Source organism: Helobdella robusta (genome assembly GCF_000326865.2).
Source record: "Helobdella robusta unplaced genomic scaffold HELROscaffold_7, whole genome shotgun sequence".
NCBI classification, from domain to species: domain Eukaryota; kingdom Metazoa; phylum Annelida; class Clitellata; order Rhynchobdellida; family Glossiphoniidae; genus Helobdella; species Helobdella robusta.
In genome coordinates, this window is record NW_008705398.1 from 4,750,988 (window position 1) to 4,759,085 (window position 8,098).

The window sequence follows — 8,098 nt, forward strand, 5'->3', positions numbered from 1 at the left end:
CAATTTCAATATAATTAATTAATACAGTTTATTAGCATGCATCGAGCTTCCAATGAGTAAATATTTATTTATTTTCCAAATATTTCATCTCAGTGCGTTTAATTGGAGCATTTCAAATGGATATACATAGGACAGCTACATCGATGAAACCACAACAAAAAAAACTTTAACACACCAAACTTTTTCAACATTAAATCTGTGAGCATTTAAAAAAAATAATATTTAAGATATTTACATACTCACACGCGCATACGCACACACACATACATAGAAACCAACTATACACATAGAGAGAGAAAAAGAGAGATTATATATGTATACATATGGCACATTGAGTGACCCAGATACCAGATCGAATAAAAATGAAAAAATAAGCTAAAATGAAATAAAAATAATAATAACAAAACTATAAACAACGACACAAAGACGACTACAACAACAATAACAATAACAACAATAACGACGACAACAACAATAACGACAACAACAACAGCTTCTACAGTTACAATCCACGCGATATAAAAATTGTTAACAAGAATGCAGTGCAATATAAATCCACAATTTTTATGTTTAGAAAAAATCATTCATTCATTTCACATTATTGTTACTATTATTATTGTTGTTGTTGTTGTTATTGTTGTTGTTGTTATTGTTGTTGTTGTTATTGTTGTTGTTATTGTTGTTGTTGTTATTGTTGTTTTTGCCTACAAAAAAATGCATGCATTGTTTGAAAAATGCAATTGTCATCATTATCACCATGAATGGAACAGATTGGAAAATAATATTTGTGGTGGTGTAAGTAGTAGTAATAGTTGCAATTGTAATTCTTTTATTTTATACTAACGATGGTAATAATAATAATAATAATAATAATAATAATAATAATAATAATAATAATAATAATAATAATAATAATAATAATAATAATAATAATATGATATTGATATTAATAATAATAAGTCATGTAAACTAAAACACAGAACAAAAAATTTAAGCATACAAACCAACATAACAAATAAATAACATCCAAAAACGTTGACTGTAATAAATCGAATAATCTTACATACACACCTACACACACACACAGGCAGACATAGAGACACAACACACACGCAAACACAGACATGGAGACACCCACACATGCACACATATGTTACACAACACACAAATACATAGAGACATATGTTACACAACACACACACACACACACACACATACATAGAGACATAAAAACACTCACAAATACACACACGCACACACACACACACAGAAACGCAGACGTAAAGACGCAGATGATGTTGTTGTATGCCTGCCTGTCTACCATAATATTGTTTCCGACGTTACCTCCCTCTGCCAAAACTGTTTAAATTCCGTTATTAATGCTGCATCTTTTTAATGGGGAGGAAGGAGATAGATAAATGGCTTTTTATTACCATCGCAGAAAGGAATGGAAAAGAAAGAATTTTCATTATAAGTTTTTTAATTCATTCAATCATTTTACGTCAATTTTTGTGTACATCATTCATTTATTTATCTCCAAATCTGAAACATTAATTATTTCATTTTATCAAGATTGTTATGCATGTGTGTGTGTGTGTGTGTGTGTGTGTATGTTTGTGTATGTGTGTTTGTGTGTGTGTATGTTTGTGTGCGTGTGTTTGTGTGTATGTGTTTGCGTGTGTGTGTGTGTAAGAGAAAGAGAGAGAGAGAGAGAGAGCTGTTATTTTAATTGTATTATCGTTGTTTGTGTTGTTGATGTCTTTTGTTGTTGTTGATGTTGATGTTGCTCGTTATATTCAAGTTATAAATGTTTAACTTTATGTCAGAATATCAAAAATGTTATTATAAGTTATTTTTGGCTGGCTGCTGAATAACACTCATGGAGTGGTTATGGTAGATTAATATAAATAATAATCCTGCTTTTCTTCGTGTTGTTGTATTCTGTTATGAATAGTGTTAATCAAAACATTGTCATGATATGTCGGTATGTTATGTTGTGCCGTTGTGTAGTGTAGTGTTATGTTGCATCATGTTTTGTTGTGTTGTGAGATGTTGTGTTGTATTGCGTTGTGTTGTATTGCACTGTTTTGTGTTATGTTGTGTTGTGTTGCATTATGTTGGCTGTATTGTGTTGTATTGTGATATATTGTGTTGTATTATGTTGTGTTGTATTCTGTTGTGTTGTATTGTGTTGTGTTGCATTCTTTTGTGTTGTTTAATGTCAGATTGAATGAAGTTATGATGGTGATGACGTGATAATAACCGATGATTTTTGAGCTGCCTCAATGATATTGATGTCATGATGTGACGACGTTGCTCTGATGGTGTTGTGCGATAATGTGAACACGTGATGATATCGTCCTAATTGGTTGTTTAATTTTTTCCATTTAAAAATATGGCAGGATCTGTGGCTGATACGTAGAATGTTGATGATGATGTAACGTTGATAACAAGAAGCTATAATACTGGTTGGGTTATTAAACGACCACAAATAGTTGAAAAATTTAAATCACACATACCACCCCCATCGTCACCATTACCATTGTCATCATCATCATCCTTACCATCATCATCACCACCACCATCATCATCATCATCATCATCATGGTCATCATCATAAACAACTGTCAGATATAAATATGAACTTAATGTTCAATAACCCAAGACTCTTTCAATGGAAAAGAGTTGTCACTACTACTACTACTACTGCTACTGCCACTACTACTAATATTATTACTACTACTACTGATACTGCTAGTACTACTACTGCAACAACAACTACTACTACAATTTCTACCGCTACTGCTTATACTACTATTTGACTACTACTACTATTACTACAGCAATTATTTTGACTCAAACCAATACATCTACTTCTACTACTAATGATACTTCGAATGGTGCTGCTACCGCTGCTTGTACATACGCTGCTACTGCTTATACTTCTGTTGCCGACTGCTACTACTTGATTACTTGTGTATCTTCGTCCATGCTCAACATTGGTCACCGAGTTGGCTCGGTCGATAGAAGTACCGCGTATCGGCATGATTCGAATACTATCTGAAGCTCAGAAATTGTCATAAGCGTGAAAGGCTACTGTCATGATGTTAGTGTATCGGGGATGGTTATTTATGCGCGCTTGTGCGTGTGCGTGTGAGTATCAATGCGTATATTTGCGTAAGTGCGCGCGCGTGCGTGTGGGTGTATTTGATGTGCGGAAATAGTAAGGGCATGCATTTATATTGATTTTGCAATGAAGAACTAATTAGCCCTTGAGGTGCTGATGTTGTGTTTGCGTGAATATACGATGTCTGTGTGGTGAATGTAGGCATGTGTGTGTGTGTGTGTGTGTGTGTGTGTGTGTGTGTATGTGTGCGCCTGTGTGGTGGTGCATACAAATATAAACTGAATACAAATGCTGCTCACAACGGGGGACCATGGCCTCTCCCTCTTTTTCTAGATCCACCATCCACCACTGCACACACACACACACTTTTTCGTTCTAAAGATAGAATAAAAATTTGTGATAAATTTGTTTTTAGGTGCAAATTATATAGCGTTGCATGATTTGTAATTGTTGGTTCTGTATTTGGGCATCTAAATAAAGTACAAGAAAAACTAAATTATGTTTTGAAGTTCTAACAACTTGTTAAAAACTGAATAAAAACATATTTTAATTAAATTATGATCCATTTTTTATTCAAATTCCAAATTGCAATGCTAGTCTAGCTCTAAGCTCGTCTCGATATGTCTTCTGCATTTGATTGCGTAGACCACAATGTACTTTTAACAAGACTACGTTGCAATTTTGAAATTTCTGGTTCTGTTCCGGAGTGGCTTGAGTCGTATCTGGTAGGTAGATCTATCTTATACATCTGAAGTACTAAAGATTATAGAATCATTTGGTTTTTCATGTCATGCTTTTGTTGTTTATTTTGTTTTTTGTTTTTGCGACTTACAAATCATTGTTACGAGCAGATTAGATTTTTTTCAAATTGGAATTGGACAAATTGGTCAAATGTTTGTCTGGGACCAATATGAGGATGCAAAACGAAGGTTTTAAAACTAAACCAAAACAAAACTGCTTTTTACAAATTGGAACGTGGCAGCAATTCTAAAAGATAAATGTTAGTTCAATAACTATTAATGATGAGGTCATCCCATTTTTCCCGACAGCTACTAAGCTCGGTTTCGCATTTGATTCAAGTTTGTCAATGAAGCAACACATTAGAAAGCTCTCAGCCGAAAGAATGTTTCAAGCTATCAATCAAATCCGACGATCCTTAGACACATCCAGGTTACAGACGTTGGTTTATGCATTTGTGATTATTGAAACAGTTTGTTTTATTTTATTTTTGTATTATTGCAACAGTTTGCCTGATCGCTCTATGGCGGTACTACAATCAATACAGAATCGAGCGACAAAATTGTTGTTAGAGTATGACCATGTGTCTCCAATATTGAAAGAACTTCATTGGCTAACCGTCGACAAAAGTGTGGCGTTCAAAAGTTCTACACTCATCCACCAACCTATCAACGGTCTAGCTCCATAATATCTGTCTGACAGGTTCATAAAAATCTTCAAAAGCATCTGAAGCACATTTGAGATCTGATGTTTCAAACCTGCTTCTGATCCCAACAACGAGTCTCCGTATAGGCTCTCGCAATATTGCTGTTTCCTGACCAACTGCTTGGAACAATCTACCTGTTTCTCTCCGAAGTCCCGACATAAACAGGCGTGATTTTATGGAGAAACTTGAAACTTATCTATTTTCATTTATAATGCATTAATGATAAATTCTTTTTTGTTTTCTTGACATGTTTTAAATATTATTTTGAATTTTCGCTATATCACATCCATTACTTTTTTCTGTTTATGGCAAAATTGTAATTTTTTTCTAAACAATGCATTATGATTCTTTTACTTGTTACTTTAATTATGTCATGTTAAGTTCTTTGTTGGATGTCGCTTTTGAGATTCTTTTAACTGGCTCTTCATAAATATTTCAATAATAATAAGTAGATTGGTCACATGAGAAATTTACTTTGGGTGGTTGGATTGTTAAATGAATATGAATGTTGGTGCATGTCATCTTGTGCGTATGTGCTTATGTGAATAGGGTGCGTGCATTTAATCATCAGCTCCCCCATCATCACCTCCATCAGTCACAATTCATTCCAACAACATCTCACATCTGCATGCACGTGATGCATTATAATATCCACTCAGCAGCTTTTGTTTCATACATGCATGCTTACGTACATGCGTTCACGTATGTCTACTTACACACATACACACACACATACACGCACATAGACAGAGACAGAGCCACTTGTACCCAACACACACATGCACACACGTGTTGTACACACATCCATCATTGTTGCATCAACACTCAATCAAACGCTGCATGATTGATAAGCAATAACAAGCGGGCATTAAAGTGATGAATTGAAATTGAATAAGAATTAATGCATCAAACAACACTGACAAATAACTGGGCGGCATTAACATGTTCCTTCTCAGCTCATGGACATCACGCGCACATTTTTACATGCACACACATACAAATATATACATGCACACACATACAAATATATACATGCACACACACAAACACACACACACACACACATTTATATATTCTTTATATACACATTTATATATTTTATATATTTATATACACATACGTAGGTGTTCAGAAATGTGTCGGCTTGTTTTGGATGAGACAGGCGGGTAGTTTGGAAAGCAGTCGACGACATGATTTTGTTTAAAGTTATATTATTACTATAATTCATGACAACTGGACTGCAGCTGGACTAATGTACGAACAATAAAATAATTGAGTCAGTTAATAAATACTCGCACTAACAGATGAAGAAACAATCGGATAAAAAAATAAACGAACGAACGAAAACAAAACGACAAAATGAACGAACGAACGAAAAAAATAAATGTGAAAATGAACAAGCGAACAAAAGAACGAAAAAAAGAACGAACAAACAAACGAACGAATGAAAGAACGAACGAGCGATAAATTTGAAGCGAGACATCAGAGCGAATTGTTTGGGAAATAATTTCAGGCAGATATGATCAAAGACATTTTGCAAAATTAATGAAAATAACGTTGTGCACGTTTGCGCGCTTGTGTGTGCTTACAGAAAAACATGATTGTATGTGTATGTGTGTCTGTGTGTGTGTCTCTCTCTCTGAGTGTGTGGTGCGTTGTGTGTGTGTGTGTGTGTCTCTTTCTGAGTGTGTGCGTTGTGGTGTGTGCGTTGTGTTTGGTGTGTGTGTGCGTGATGTAGGTTACATATTTTATTGGTCTTTAAATCCACTATAAATCTTAATCATAATTTAATATCCGGGTTTTAAAAACTGACTTAAATTAACTATAAAACTACGTATCCGACCAACTAATACAACCTCTGCACTTCTTCAAACACGACACCCAGCCTCACCTCCCTGCAGTAATGAACATTCAATTTGAAAAAAAAAAACATCCGAATAGACCTAATCACAAATTTACTCTACTTCAACCAAAACAATTTCTTCACTCGTTGACAAATTAACACAGCATGCAGACTCCTGTCTAACCTTTCAAAAATTAGAAATTAAATTTATTTCTGGTCGTCATTAGGACAGAAGCAATCACTTACGTTGCGGTCGGTCATACATGCAAATGAAAATGATTTGAGGAGAAATTAATGGCCAGCGAAAGAGATAAGGTCCCCCTCACTATATTCCTCCACATCTCTCCAACGATGCCTCGTGTACCGCTCTCTCATTCTCTTCCATTCACTGATTTTACTGTTTTTGTTTTGCTGCTTTTTTTATTTATATTCAAATCTAATCATCTTCATAAATTGCAATAAAACCGAAGTCATCATTATCATTGTTATTCTGACGTCATAACGTCATCATCGTCGTCATCATTCTACGATCTACAACATCATCGTAATCAATCTTTAGGCATTTTATTTAAAAATGTTTTTCTAAAAGTTTCTTAATTAAATAACCGAAATAATTCTTATTTTTTAAGGATTTAATATGCTTCATCATAGCAAAAAATATTTCGTTGTTAATTTTTGTGACATCTTCAAAAGTTTCTATCCAGTCCTATCATTTTTTCTGGTTTTCTCCTCCAACCCACTCACTATCTTTCTCACTCGTTTAATCACAAATCCTGCTTATTCATCTTTTTCTTATCAGTTCGTCCAACGCATGTTATCAAAGTACACAAATGCACAAGACACAGCAGCACACTACGTCACACACACACACACACATATACACACATAAAACACAATATATACAAGGCGTCTCACATACACACACAAACACACACCACACACACACACACACACATAAAACACAACATATACAAGGCGTCACACACACACATACACTCAAACACACATACTTAAACACACGCACGCAGCGCAACATCTACATCTACACAATTTCACACACACACAACACTATAATTACATGACATGACGCTACACATACGCGTGCAACACAGCATCCACATGACGCAACACAACGTATAAGCACAAGATGAAGATTTGTCAGAGTGCAAAGGTCATTCCGAGAAAAGTTTATCATTCAATTTCTTTACTTGCCTGCTTGCTGGCCTGCTTGCTTGCCTGCTTGCTGGCCTGCTTGCTTGTTTATCTCATTTTTATTTACTTCGTGTTTGTTTGTTAGTTGGTTTGCTTCTTTTTAATGGTTGATCTATTTTTAATAGTCCCCTTGCAAGATTGGATTTTTGCATATTGATTTTATTTTTGCTTCGAACCCACCAGACGAATCGTACTTGTCTGCTACCAATTAAGCAGAGATCATTTGTTCTGTGTTAATTTAAAAAGTGTGCTGTATCAAAGTTGAAATTGTATGATGCAAGTCGGAACACTGGGCTGCATTGAGAAACATTAACAAATATCATAGCAACCTGATCTAACTCACAAATGAAGTTGACATTTTATATCATAATCTGTTGATAATTTCACAAAAATTTTATAAGTTACCAGTGTTCTAAAAAATCTCACTTAAGCAAGAACCGCCGCAAAGCTTCCATACATGGTGCAGTTCCAT